Below are 13,512 nucleotides of genomic sequence, written 5' to 3' on the forward strand. Positions count from 1 at the left end.
TTGCTATAATGGTTCACAGAACTCACAGAAACACTTTGATTACATTTACCAAGCATTATATTGGTATCCTTTATAAAGGATATTATAAAGCTTACAAATGAGCAGCCAGATGAAGAGGTCCATCGGGCAAGGTCCAGAGGGATCCTGAGTGCATGAGCTTCTATCCCCTTGGAATGCAGGGTGAGTACTCCAACATCTATGTGTCCACCAACCCAGAGGCTCTCTTAACCTTGTCATTTAGGACTTTTATGGAGGAGTTATTACTTAGGCATGATTAATTAAATTATTGTCCTTTGGTGATTAACTCAATCTCCCAGGAGGTTGCAGGATGGGGCTAAAAGTTCCAGCCCTCTATTACATGGTTGGTACCTCTGGCAACCAGCCCCCATCCTGAAGCTATCTAGGGGCCCATCCAGAGCCACTTGATTCACGTAAACTCAGGTATGGCTGAGAGGGGCTTATTATGAATAACATAACAAATGTCCACTCGAGGACTTGGCTGCCACTCACATACACATACTTCTTCCATGCTTATAATTAAGCAGCAACAGATTTAGCAACTATGCAATGCAAAATACTGCCACCAAATATACCCCTTATAGAAGACATCTGTAAAAGGGAGATAAATCGTTAACTGCCACTGCCTCCAGGCCCAAATCCAAGAGCTCTGAAAGGTCTATTCCTCCTCTACATCTTTCACAATTCCATCTGGACAGTCTTTCAGTTTTGCACTATTTTGTAAACTTTACTCACTGTAAATAAAATTTGAAAGGCAACAGGAAAGCAGGGAAAGTTAATATACGTAAATTTATACATGAAACAGTAAGTAAGAAAATATGAATAAGAACAATAGTACTTGTCTCTGAATTAGTGACAAAGTTACAGTATTTTAAATTTTCTTTCTCTTCTATCCATTCCATGTTCCCAATCTAAGCAGCCAGTACCTCAGCTGGTCAAGGTTCTTTACATGGTGGGATTCTCCAAATCTTACTCATAGGATATACAGTCCTTGGTAATCTTGCCTGTAGATGGTTACTGTAGTTTTATCTTTATCGCTGAATAAGGAAAAACTAGGAGACATCACTGAGATTCCCTGGGTTACATGAAGAATTCTTCCTGTCTGTCTCCATGTATAAAAGTATTATCAATTTTTCATTGATAATAAGGATCCATCACTTCAGTTAACATGGAATTCTAAACGTTGCCTGTTTTCCAGAAGCAAGAGGAATGCTAGATGGTGTTCTCAACTCATCTCAATCTCAACTTCCATCATTGTTGCGTTTATTGACAGAAACACTTTTCTCTTCGTTACTAACGCACTTAAACAAGGAGATTCCAAAGACATAGAGAAAACAAAGGCTATTGGAGTAATTTGGTTATAGAGCTAGCTTGAGCTTCTACCTCCACGGGAAGATTTATTTTAAGTCAGCTGTTTTCAACCCGGAAGTGGGCCCTCACCAGAACTGGACCATGCTGGCACCATGATCTCAGACTTCCAGCCCCCAGAACTGTGAGAAACAAATTTCCGTTCTTGATAAGCCACCCAGTTTCTAATATTTTGTTCTAGCTGCTGGAGCCAAGACTTATGACAGTGAGATGCACCACTCTCACTTCCGCATCTTAGTTTCATTAAACCCTGTGTTGTGGCTATCAAAGAAACAGCACCAGGTATTGGTCACTGGCTCACATCAAACCTACATCTTAAACAGTACATGGGCTGCACAAGGAGCTGTCTCCCAGCCAGAAGTGTAACTGAGTCTTAAATGGACCATTCCACTGTGCTATTAGTCCAGCTGCTTCTAGACGGTGGGGTACACAGTAAGACCAGTGAATCCCATGGCATGAGCACATTGGCTCATGTATTTTGCTTTGAAATAAATCCTTTGCTCCATAAACTCTGGCCCCAGCTCAGACCTTACGAAAGGCAATTATCCTTCATTTTCCAACTGAGTAGTATCCCCTGGGATATTGCCTCCATACAGTCCTTCTTTACCCTTTTCCAGACATGTTGGTGTCAAAGGACATGATTTTTTTTTCAATTAATTAATTTATATTTATTTATTTTGGAGATGGAGTCTCGCTCTGTCACCCAGGCTGGAGTGAAGTGGTGCAATCTCAGCTCACTGCAAGCTCTGCCTTCCGGGTTCATGCTATTCTCCTGCCTCAGCCTCCCGAGTAGCTGGGACTACAGGCACCCCCCAATATGCCTGGCTAATTTTTTTGTATTTTTAGTAGAGACGGGGTTTCTCTGTGTTAGCCAGGATGGTCTTGATCTCCTGACCTTGTGATCCGCCCCTCTCAGCCTCCCAAAGTGCTGAGACTACAGGCGTGAGCCACTGCACCCGGCCCAAAGGACATAATTCTTAAACTTCTTCAGAATCACGTAACAATCACAAGCAAGACATTGCATCCCACCAACTTTGGTTCTGAGAGACCAAAGTTATATAGCAGTCTCTAATTCATTCATTCATTCATTCATTCATTCACTCTCTCTCTCTCTCCTTTTAGCCCTTTTCTTCTCATGTTCTTTTTTATTCTTTTCTTCTTTTTCTTCTAATTCTTTCTTCTCCTTCTTCATCTTGCACTCTTCATTTTTGTAGTTCTAACCTCTATTTCCTTCTCCAAATGGAATGAAGCCCAATCCCTACTTAAGTTTCCCAAAGCAACCTTTTTCCTGATTAACTTTCAGGCCTACTATGTCATAGAAAACTTGGCACATGCAAGAAAAAAATAACCTTGAGAATATTACATTAAGCTATTCTTTCTAGCATAAAAAAATCAATCTTTGTCATTTGTCTTTAAGAGTTCAAGCTTTGATCTTTCGCTGCAAAGATGTATGAAGTATCAGGGGAAGTATTTGCAAATTTCCCCATACAATCTTTATAAACTTTCTCAGTTTCAGCCTCTTTCTAAGATCATTTATCTTTCAAAATAAAAATCTTCTTTCAGAGCCATAGCCTTATTAGGTAGTTGTATTTTAACCAAGCATTTGATAGGCTTTTTGTCTGTCTGCATACCTCTTTATTTGCTTTATTTTGTTAAACTGTTTATTTTCAAGAACAGATTTAAGTGTACATTTTAACCCCTTTGTATATTTTCTTATATCTATTGTGATGATTATTCTTGGTTTACCCTTATTTAGCTTCTGTTGACAACTCATATTTTATGACATTAAGCTTTAGTAATAAATTTGTGATAAAAGTAATCATTTCTATAATCTGACATGTTTCAAAAACTTTGAAGCAGAGGCTTAAATGTTTCTATGGACTGTCAAAGATCTGTTTTTACTAATAACATGGTTTCATTGAAAAAATAAAGAATGGCTTTAAATGTCAGCAAAGATTTTTTGAGTCATAAATGGAAATGCACAAAAGAGAAACAATTTATTGCAAATAGTATGTGATGAGAAATGATCAAAAATGGAAGAAAATTTTAATAAAAAAAGAATGTTTTGAATATACTTTCACACACACGTACTTTTCTCTAAGGTAATGGTTCTTAATATCTTTAGGGTCTTGGACTCCTTTGATAATCTAAATAAAGCTATAGACTTTCTTCCTAAAATGAAACATAGTGACATACAGAGCCCATGGACCCCAAGGTAAGAACCCATCTCTAAGGAATAATATTAGACAATTAATCCAAGACAAAATGCCTTCTTACTCCTTTTCTGCCCACAGTTCAAAATTCCACTTGTTGCAAGTTAGTGTTTGTCCTGAAGTAGAAGTAAGGCCAGTATCCCCTGGGGTTTGACCTTCTATCCATTACAACACAGCAGAGAAAGAAAGAATAAGTAATGAATGAATGCATGGAAGCCCAATTCACCATTGGTGGGACTATATCAAACACTGTGTGGGCCTGATTAAAGTCATTCTGGGCAGAAGAGACAGCCTGAGGCGAGGGAAGAGGTGTGAAGTGCGATGCAGTCTGTGGCAAATTACAAGTGTGAAGGGGCAGTGCAAGAGACTGGACCCTTCCACAGGTGGCGAGGCAGGGTGATGAACGTAATGATGGCCCGACTGTGGAGAAAGTGTTTTTGAACAGTAACTGGTCAGCTTCGAATGCCTGGCCCTCCTAGAGGCAGATCACCTTGGCCCCCCTAGAGGCAGAAACACCATCAGGAGGTGGTTGCAGAAGTAAAAGACAAAGGTGACGAGAGACTGAAATGAGGTAGTGGGGGTTGACATAGCAAAAAGAGAAACAAAACAAAAATTTAAAACCTTGAAAAACATTAGGATATAAAAAGAAAATAGAAATGAAAACAGCAATCTATCACCCTCGCTAGGAGTATTTATATTTCACAGAGGAGGGCCTTGGGTGGTTTTGTGGTGCTGCGGACATAGCACATAGCAGTGTGAGGGGAAAACATCTTTTCTTTCCACTAAGGAACTATAGCTCAGGTTGACATCCAAGACTGAAGCTTGGAGGCAGGATTTTTTTTTTTTTGGTGGTGTTTTATTTTGTTTTAGAGATGAAGTCTCACTCTGTCACTCAGGCTGGAGTGCAGTGGTGCAATCTCAGCTCACTGCAAACTCCACCTCCTGGGTTCACACCATTCTACTGCCTAAGCCTCCCGAGTACCTGGGACTACAGGCTCCTGCCACCATGCCTGTCTAAATTGTTTGTATTTTTAGTAGAGACGGGGTTTCACCGTGTTAGCCAGGATGGTCTCGATCTCCTGACCTCGTAATCCACCCACCTCGGCCTCCCAAAGTGCGGGATTACAGGTGTGAGCCACCCCCCCAACTGCAAAGAGGTTTTTATACCAATAAACTTTCTTATAATCTAAATCATACACACACACACACACACACACAAATTGAGCCCCAGAAACAAAGTGGCTAGAGAAAGTCTCGTGAGTGGTCAAAGAATCCTATTCGTGCCGTGCACACAACGTCTGTTTGGATGGGATTCTTGCACTTCATGGAATAGACATACTCTTGCATCGAGTACATTTTCTTTGATTTTCAAAATACATCTTTTTATATTGAAAAAAGTACTCCTGTAAGTGCTTACACTAGTAAAATCACAGCTTATGATTCATATGCCTGATTCAGCTTCACTGAATTTTGACTATTTATAGCTGATATATTTTAGGGGCATTTTCTAATTCTTGGTGAATTCTCTCTTCCCATCTTCCTCAGGTCACTGGCAAATAAAATAAAGAACCAAAAAGAAAAAGGAAGAAAACAGACTATGTATATAAAAGTAATCTAAACTGGTGTTAATTTTTGATGCTTCTATCAGGGTTATTCCTCACTTGCCTTTTCTCATCAAGCCCAGAAGAGGTGATGTCAAGGAGTGGCTACAGACAGGGTTTTTGCTCCACCGCCCACCCCCAATAATTTCTGTTAGTGCTTCCCTGAAGTAATCCATCTACAAGTACAGTGTAAAAATGCAAGTAAAATCAGGTGATTTTTTTTTTTTTTTTTTTTTTTTTTTTTTTTTTTTTTTTTTTTTTTGCAAACCCAATTACAAGTCTTCCTGGTCCCCACCTCTGACTAGCTTCTATTCCTAAGCCCCTTCTACTAGGTTGAACCATATTGAACAACCCTTTTTATATGTCAAGCACAGTTGACTGTCCCCAATTTCACATGGTTCAAGTTAATATGCAGAAATTCTGGATTCACTGTTACACAGAATGTGTCCCTTCTGAGATCATAGGGAAGAAAAACATTCTAAGCCATTCTTTCAGCCTATGCCACCTGTTATACACCTCTGTGACTCCCCAACTTTTTCTACTCTGCTTGAGGATTCTCCCTCCTATAAAGCTTGTGTTGGCTTTGGTGAGAAGTAACAAGGAATTCTGAAAAAGGTAGGGGCTTTCGTGGACAAAAAACAAAAGAAAGCCACCTAGAGTCTAGCTTGTATCAGAATTAGTGCAGGGATGTGGGCTCCTCCTATAGCATCCTAGGACCCCCTACCAAGGGCTGCTGTGGTCTTGCTTTGCTGAGGACACAATGCCACCACATGCGAGTGTGAGAAGATAAGGCATTTTTCTCATACTAGACCTTGGGTTGATATCCAAGACACTGTTCTGGCCCCTAGAGAAAGATTCCCTCCCTCCTGCATAGAGGAGAGACGAGGAAGAATATGGATTTTACAAAATGTGGCCAACAAGAGAAAACTAAAGAGTACAAACTCTGGAGACACTGCTGGAAAAATTCATGTCTGTCTTTAATAATCGATAGCTTATGCTGGCTATCATCACAAGCACTGTACGCCTGCAGACTGTGATACAATCAAGCTTTCATTTATATTTATGTGGCCAGGAGGACTCTGTATTCAATGATTTTAAAAGATGCATGGACTCTGTGCCGTTTAATTCTGATATATTGGTCTATTATCTATAAGAGGCCATTGGCTAAATTGTACTATTCACATGAGGGTCCATGATGAAAATTTATCAGAATAATAGAGAAATATTCAGATTTAGTTTTTCCTCAATAGTAAAATTTGAAGACTATAAGCACATCGTGCTTCCAAATGACCATCAGAACTAGATTTAGGAGGACCTCATTCTACAACAAATGCATTATTAAAATAGTTTGTTATGCTGCATTAAAAGGGAAGCAGCTTGACAATTAACAGAGCAGGAAAGATTGGATCCTCAGAATTGCAGCCAATAAAACTGTTGTCTTAGGGAGTCAAATTCAGCAAGGTTGGAGGAAGCCTCTAACAGCGAAGGAAACTGGCATTTCTAGGTGGCCTGTCACTAGCAGAGTCATCTAAGGTTTTATTTTGTTTCAATAACAAAATGTTTATTTAACTTCTGTCACTGCTAACTCAATCTAGACAGGTCACCTCAGTTTCTAAGCCCTTTCATTCATTCAGCATCTATGGGTGAGTTTCCCAGTGTGATAGGTACTCTGATAGGTATGGATTGTCAGAAAGGATACTCACGGTCACTGGCCTGAGGAACCTGACAGTCTGGAGAGAAAATACATAGATCTACTGATTGGTACAACACAATCATTTAGCGATCCTCTTGAAGGAGGCAAGGACAGGCAGGAAATCCCTAATTCTCAGTGGGAATTTCAATAGTATTGAACAAAGGTGTTCTATGGACTGTAAGTCACGCCCTCATCTCAACATCATCACTGTAATGGTGTTCTGTTAAGGAGCAGGGTATGTATCTGCCATTATCTCAAGTAACAGGTTTGCAGTAAATCATTCTTGTGTGATCAGTGGTATGGATTTTCAGGATGCTGGTCTTGCTCAGCAAATATTATTGACGTATTGGAAGCAACAAAGAGGGGTTTAAAATGCATTAGACTTGGGGTCAGAAGACCTGGGACCTAGTTCCAGCTCTGCCACTCCCTGCCAGTGGGATGCTGGAAAAAATCATTCCACTTCCAAGGATCTCAGATATCCTCAGCTGTGCAATGTCAATAGAATATTAAAAGTGACTAGACGTATACATTTCTATGTCTCAATGTGGAACTGAGCCTTTTCCCACTCCCTCTAACTAAATAACTTTAAACGAAGGCAGTTATGGAGAATGTTGACTTTGTCTCAGAGCCAGATTTAGAATTGTGCCCTTAAAACCACATGATAATGCTGATGGAGATTTGTTGTGTTTGTACGTTGGTTTTGGGAACTACATATCCATCCATTTGATAGTTATGTATGGAGCACATATTTTGGGGGCTCAGAAACAATGGAAAAAAGACAGAGTCCTTTCTTTCCCCTTCAGCAATAAGCATAAAAATGTTCCCAGAATTTAGGTCAAGAAGGTCAAGTATCTTCTAGCAGGATGCATAGCTTGCAGCCAGTATCACAAAATACCGTATCTGAAATGATCTTAGAGATCATTTACAAAAAACTCATTTTTCATTAGGGGAAAGTGAGACCTAGAGGCATCTTGCTTCCCCAAGTCACTCAGGCTGCTAGTGATATTCTTCCTTTATTCAACAAATATTTGAGCTCCAGACATCTTTGCTAGGTAATAAAAAATCAGTAAACAAAGTACTTACAAATCTCACAGTCTAATGCTTGCCACGGATAAACATGACTTGGTAGGTGTTATGATCTGGAAACCCATTTTAGAGGAATGTCACAGAAGGTTTTCTTGAAGGAATCAAATCTAGGCTAAGCTCTAAAGGATAAGTAGAAGGCATAGAGCTAGGACTGTGAAGCCTAATTTAGACTTCAACCCTTTTCTACAAGCCAAGACTATAGGAACTACTTTGGGGTTTGCTGCTCAGTAGAAAGTAGAGGATATTCCTGGAGGAGACTTATCGGCTCTCACCTTGTTTGACACAAACTGTCAGCTAGCTCCTAAGAACCTTCTGTCTGTGTTCACTCTGACCCTTTGATTTGATGGTTGGGGTGAGAATAATACAGTGGAAAGGGTATGTCCTGCGGAGCTGAGTAGATCTGGGTCAATCTCAGCTTCAACAGTGACTACAGCTGTGGCCCATGGGCAGCGCACTGCCCTCTCTGAACCTCCCGGCTGCAAAGCGAGAGAGATACCTCCTTAATAAAGTTGTTGAGTCTTTAATCAAATAATGAATATAAAACAGCCACAGTCTCAGCAGCCAGGCCAGATAAAGAGCCCACAGAGAGTAGCTCTGAAGGGTCAGGAAACTGCAAACACCTGAAATTACAGGCTTCTTGTCAGGGGTGACTAATAGATTTTGCAAAGGAAACAATAAATTCAAGGTCTCTAAACACTGAGAAACTATCTTCTGTTCTGCTCCTCTGCTTCCTCATTATCAATTAAAATTATTATAAACTTTCTTAGTGCTTTATCAAAAGTCTATTAAAAGATATCTCTATAAAGCCTCCATCCCAAGCTCATCACTCCATTGGACTTACTGAGAAAAGATCCAGGAAATAAAACTCAAATGTACAGATTCACTGGTTAGAATCAATTCCTTCAGCCATAACCTGTGAAAAGCAGCACAATTTCTGCTGCTTTGTTCTGGCATAAATTAATTATGGTTTATTCAAATAAATTTTTAATAAAGAACCTAACAAAATTGTAAATATAGGCCCCAGGCATGTTTTAAACAAAAGTACAAGTATTCCATCCTACCTCCTGCTTCAGGGGGGTTCATCCAGAGTGTACAGACACACTGCTCCCCAAAGCAATCCTCTTTGACAAGACACAGAACAAAGCAGGTAAAGATGACATCCGGGCACACAGATCATGCATACTCAATACGTAGTTTCTCTTCAGGAAGCAGAGTTCTGTCTATCACAGTTTCCATCTTCAGAGGACCACCAAAAGCTCTTGGTTGCCTGGTTTGTGCTGCATGTAACTTCCTTTTCACAGCTCCTTCAAATGTTTTGTTAACCATCTCATAAAACTTTGCACAGGAGGGAAGTGTTAATTTGCAAACTAAACACATTGGACCTGATTGGCAATAGCAAGTAGGTATTTGTAAGTCTGGAAGGCTGATAAAATGCCTGTGATTTCTGACATATGAAATTATTTCCACTCTGGCTTTTCAGAAACACGTATATTAATGGTAATATCAATTCAGTCTTTCCTACTCAGGGATGTTGCATCATCAGCTTTCAGGCTCAGATTTTTACAGTCTTAATGATTCCTAACAAATAGGTCTTAATTTCAATTGCAAAAATCCTATAGGGTTTCTTTAACTGCTAGAAAAGCAACCTGAAAGTTGTTTTGCCTCCTATCTTCACAAATGCTAATGTGATCAACAAAAGTTGAAGTAGTCACACGAGAAAGAGAGTGTAGCGCAGTATTTTTCACCCTGAGAAAGCTTCATTGTTTGATTTAATTAATCCGGTTAGTGTACCCTTACAGCTAATGTAAAAACCTATCTTGATGGGTGATTACCCCCATGTAACTTTAATGAAGAGAGTCACAATTTCAGAAATCAACAAGAGTGCACAGAAAGGGAATATTTGGTTATTCTAACCAATGTGGAAAATGGCAACTCTAAGTTTTCAAGCTCAGCTGGTATTCTGGTATAATTCACAACTTGCATGTTAGTGCTATCACTGAGCACATATCACCTCAGTGCTCCTAAGTGTTCTTTTGTTCCCTCTCATTGCTCTAGCATGTGGACCCCAGGGTCCACATGCTAGAGCAATAATCGGTACAGTGATGATCAAACTGCGGTACTCACAGCCCTGGCATTACAGAATGATTTCCCAAGGGGTAAAAGAATTCCTATAATTGTCAGAAAATCAATTTCCAGATTCCCAAATTCCATTTACACCTTCTCTTAAATAAGATTTACCTGAGTATACAATGTGTTCACCAATAGCCCTTTTTTCCAACTTTACCAAAAATGAGCCATTGCTTCACTCTCAGTGAAAAATTATCAGGTGCCAAAAAAAAAAAAACAAATGGTGGAGTCTTCCTTTCATGGCTACGCAAGACAGTGTAAGGTCTTAGGGCTTCCCATCATTCCTTGTCTTTTATGTACACTTTCCTGAAAAGGATGAAGCTGAGCATTAAAGAGAAATTAGCCCTTTGGGCAAAAACTAAAGAGAAATTTGGATCCCTGTTTGGATGTTCTAAATTCAGGTATACAATAAAGTGGGGTTAATGATAATAAAAATAAAAATGAAATAAAGTGGGAGTGATGACAATTTTTGTTTAATGACGTTACCTCTTCTATTCTCCTATTTCAAAGAATTCATTATTCACAAGGACAAATCTGTTGACAGCAAGGTAAAAAGGGCATCTGTGGGAAATATTGAACACTAAAAAATAGTTCTTTTTCATATACTTAAATGTAAGCACTTCTTTTACAGCTATTCTTAATGCTCATTCCTAAGACACGTTATTAGCTGGAGAAAAAGCAGTTTCCATCATCCAAAGAAAAGCACCTTCCGTTAGCCAAAACAGTACGGGTTAGTGATGCAGATCTTTTAAATGTAAGTGGAATGTTTTCTGGGACTCCAAATTGTTTAAGATAGATTTGATAAAACTCACAGATAAACTTCTATGTAATTACTTTTCAGATTTGGTGTGTGTTATACGTTAAAGTGTTTATTTTAAACTTCATCTTATGAAAAGTTTAACATGTCCCCCTCTTATTAATAAAATATAAAATTATGCTAACTGCCAGGCCAATTCATTTTTAGCAGTTTACATACCTTTCTCTTTTGTTTCATCTGTGGAACTTTTATTATAGTGTCAAACTAAAAAAAATGGTGTTATGTATTCTGTTTATACCCGAATTTTTTTTAATTATATGTAAAAACCAAACACCAAAATATGAAACGCACATACCACATATGCACACACTGCGAAAGGACTACCCGAGACTGGGTAATTTACAAAGGAAAGAGGTTTAATTGACTCACAGTTCCACATGGCTGGGGAGGCCTCAGAAACCTTACAGTAATGGCAGAAGGGGAAACAAACCCATCCTTCTTCACATGGTAACAAGGAAGAAGTGCCAAACAAAAAGGGGAAAAGCCCCTTATAAAACCATCAGGTTTCTGTATTTTTAAGTAGAGCTAGGGTTTCACCATATTGGCCAGGCTGGTCTCAAACTCCTGACCTCAAGTGATCCACCTGCCTTGGCCACCCAAATTGCTGGGATTACAGCCACACATCTGTAATCCCAGCTACTCAGGAGGCTGAGGCAGGAGACTGGGAAACCAAGGTTGCAGTGAGCCGAGATCGCACCACTGCACTCCGGCCTGGGTGACAGAGTGAGACTCTGACTCAAAGAAAGAAAAGAGAGGGGACATTCCAAGATGGCCAATAGGAACAGCCCCAGTCTGCAGCTCCCAGCATGATCAGCACAGAAGATGGTGATTTCTGCATTTCCACCTGAGGTACCTGGTTCATCTCATTGGGACTGGTTGGACAGTGGGTGCAGCCCACAGAGAGTGAGCTAAAGCAGGGTGGGGCATTGCTTGCACCGGGAGGTGCAAGGGGTTGGGATTTCCGTTTCCTACCCAAGAGAAGCCGTGACAGACTACCTGGAAAAATGGGGCACTCCCGCCCAAATACTGTGCTTTTCCCAAGGTCTTAGCAACCGGCAGACAACGTGATTCTCTCCTGTGCCTGGCTCAGCGGGTCCCACACCCGTGGAGCCTTGCTCACTGCTAGCACAGCAGTCTGAGATTGATCTGCAAGGTGGCAGCCTGGCTGGGGGAGAGGCGTCCACCATTGCTGAGGCTTGACTAGGTGAACAAAGCAGCCAGGAAGCTCAAACTGGGCAGAGCCCATCGCAGGTCAACAAGGCCTACTGCCTCTAGACTCCACCTCTGTGGGCAAGGCAAACCTGAACAAAAGGCAGCAACTTCTACAGACTTAAACATCCCTGACTGACAGCTCTGAAGAGAGCAATGGTTCTCCCAGCACAGAGTTCGAGTGGGTCCCTCCTCAAGTGGGTCCCTGACCCCCGTGTAGCCTAACTGGGAGACACCTCCCAGTAGGGGCAACAGACACCTCATATAGGCAGCTGCCTCTCTGGGACAAAGCTTCCAAAGGAAGGATCAGGCAGTAATATTTACTGTTCTGCAGTATTTGTTGTTCTGCAGTCACCGCTGGTGATACCCAGGCAAACAGAGTCTGGAGTGGACCTCCAGCAAACTCCAACAAACCTGGAGCTGAGGGACCTGACTGTTAGAAGGAAAACTAATAAAGAGAAAGGAATAGCATCAACATCAACAAAAAGGTCATCTACACCAAAACCCCATCTGTAGGTCACCAACATCAGAGACCAAAAGTAGATAAAATCACAAAGATGGGGAGAAACCAGAGCAGAAAAGCTGAAAATTCTAAAAATCAGAGCACCTGTCCTCCTCCAAAGTATCATAGCTCCTCACCAGCAATGGAACAAAGCTGGACAGAGAATGACTTTGACAAGTTGACAGAAGTAGGCTTCAGAAGGTGGGTAATAACAAACTTCTCTGAGCTAAAGGAGGATGTTCAAACCCATCGCAAGGAAGCTAAAAACCTTGAAAAAAGATTAGATGAATGGCTAACTAGAATAAACAGGGTAGAGAAGACCTTAAAGGACCTGATGGAGCTGAAAACCATGGCACAAGAACTTCATGACACATGCACAAGCTTCAAATAGCCAATTCGATCAAGTGGAAGAAAGGGTATCAGTGATTAAAGATCAAATTAATGAAAAAGTGAGAAGAGAAGTTTAGAGAAAAAGAGTAAAAAGAAATGAACAAAGCCTCCAAGAAATATGGGATTATGTGAAAAGACCAAATCCACATTTCACTGGTGTACCTGAAAGTGATGGGGAGAATGGAACCAAGTTAGAAAACACTCTACAGGATATTATCCAGGAGAACTTCCCCAACCTAGCAAGGCAGGCTAACATTCAAATTCAGGAATTACAGAGAACACCACAAAGATACTCCTTGAGAAGAGCAACCCCAAGACACATAACGGTCAGATGCACCAAGGTTGAAATGGAGGAAAAAATGTTAATGGCAGCCAGAGAAAAGTCGAGTTACCCACAAAGGGAAGCCCATCAGACTAACAGTAGATCTCTCAGCAGAAACTCTACAAGCCAGAAGAGAGTGGGGGCCAATATTCAACATTCTTAAAAA

The 13,512-nt window shown here is 40.5% G+C and overlaps 1 long non-coding RNA gene across 1 annotated transcript in view; it reads right to left on the bottom strand.

Annotated features, from left to right (window-relative positions):
• LOC140711453 (uncharacterized) overlaps positions 1 to 9,137 on the bottom strand; it is a 251,385-nt gene extending 242,248 nt beyond the window's left edge. Inside the window, exon 1 of the long non-coding RNA XR_012092667.1 lies at positions 9,041 to 9,137. This is a non-coding gene — a long non-coding RNA (uncharacterized lncRNA). The remainder of the gene's footprint in view (positions 1 to 9,040) is intronic.
• Between the last annotated feature and the right edge of the window lie 4,375 nt (positions 9,138 to 13,512).

Source organism: Chlorocebus sabaeus, chromosome 3 (assembly GCF_047675955.1).
Source record: "Chlorocebus sabaeus isolate Y175 chromosome 3, mChlSab1.0.hap1, whole genome shotgun sequence".
Taxonomy (NCBI): Eukaryota; Metazoa; Chordata; class Mammalia; order Primates; family Cercopithecidae; genus Chlorocebus; species Chlorocebus sabaeus.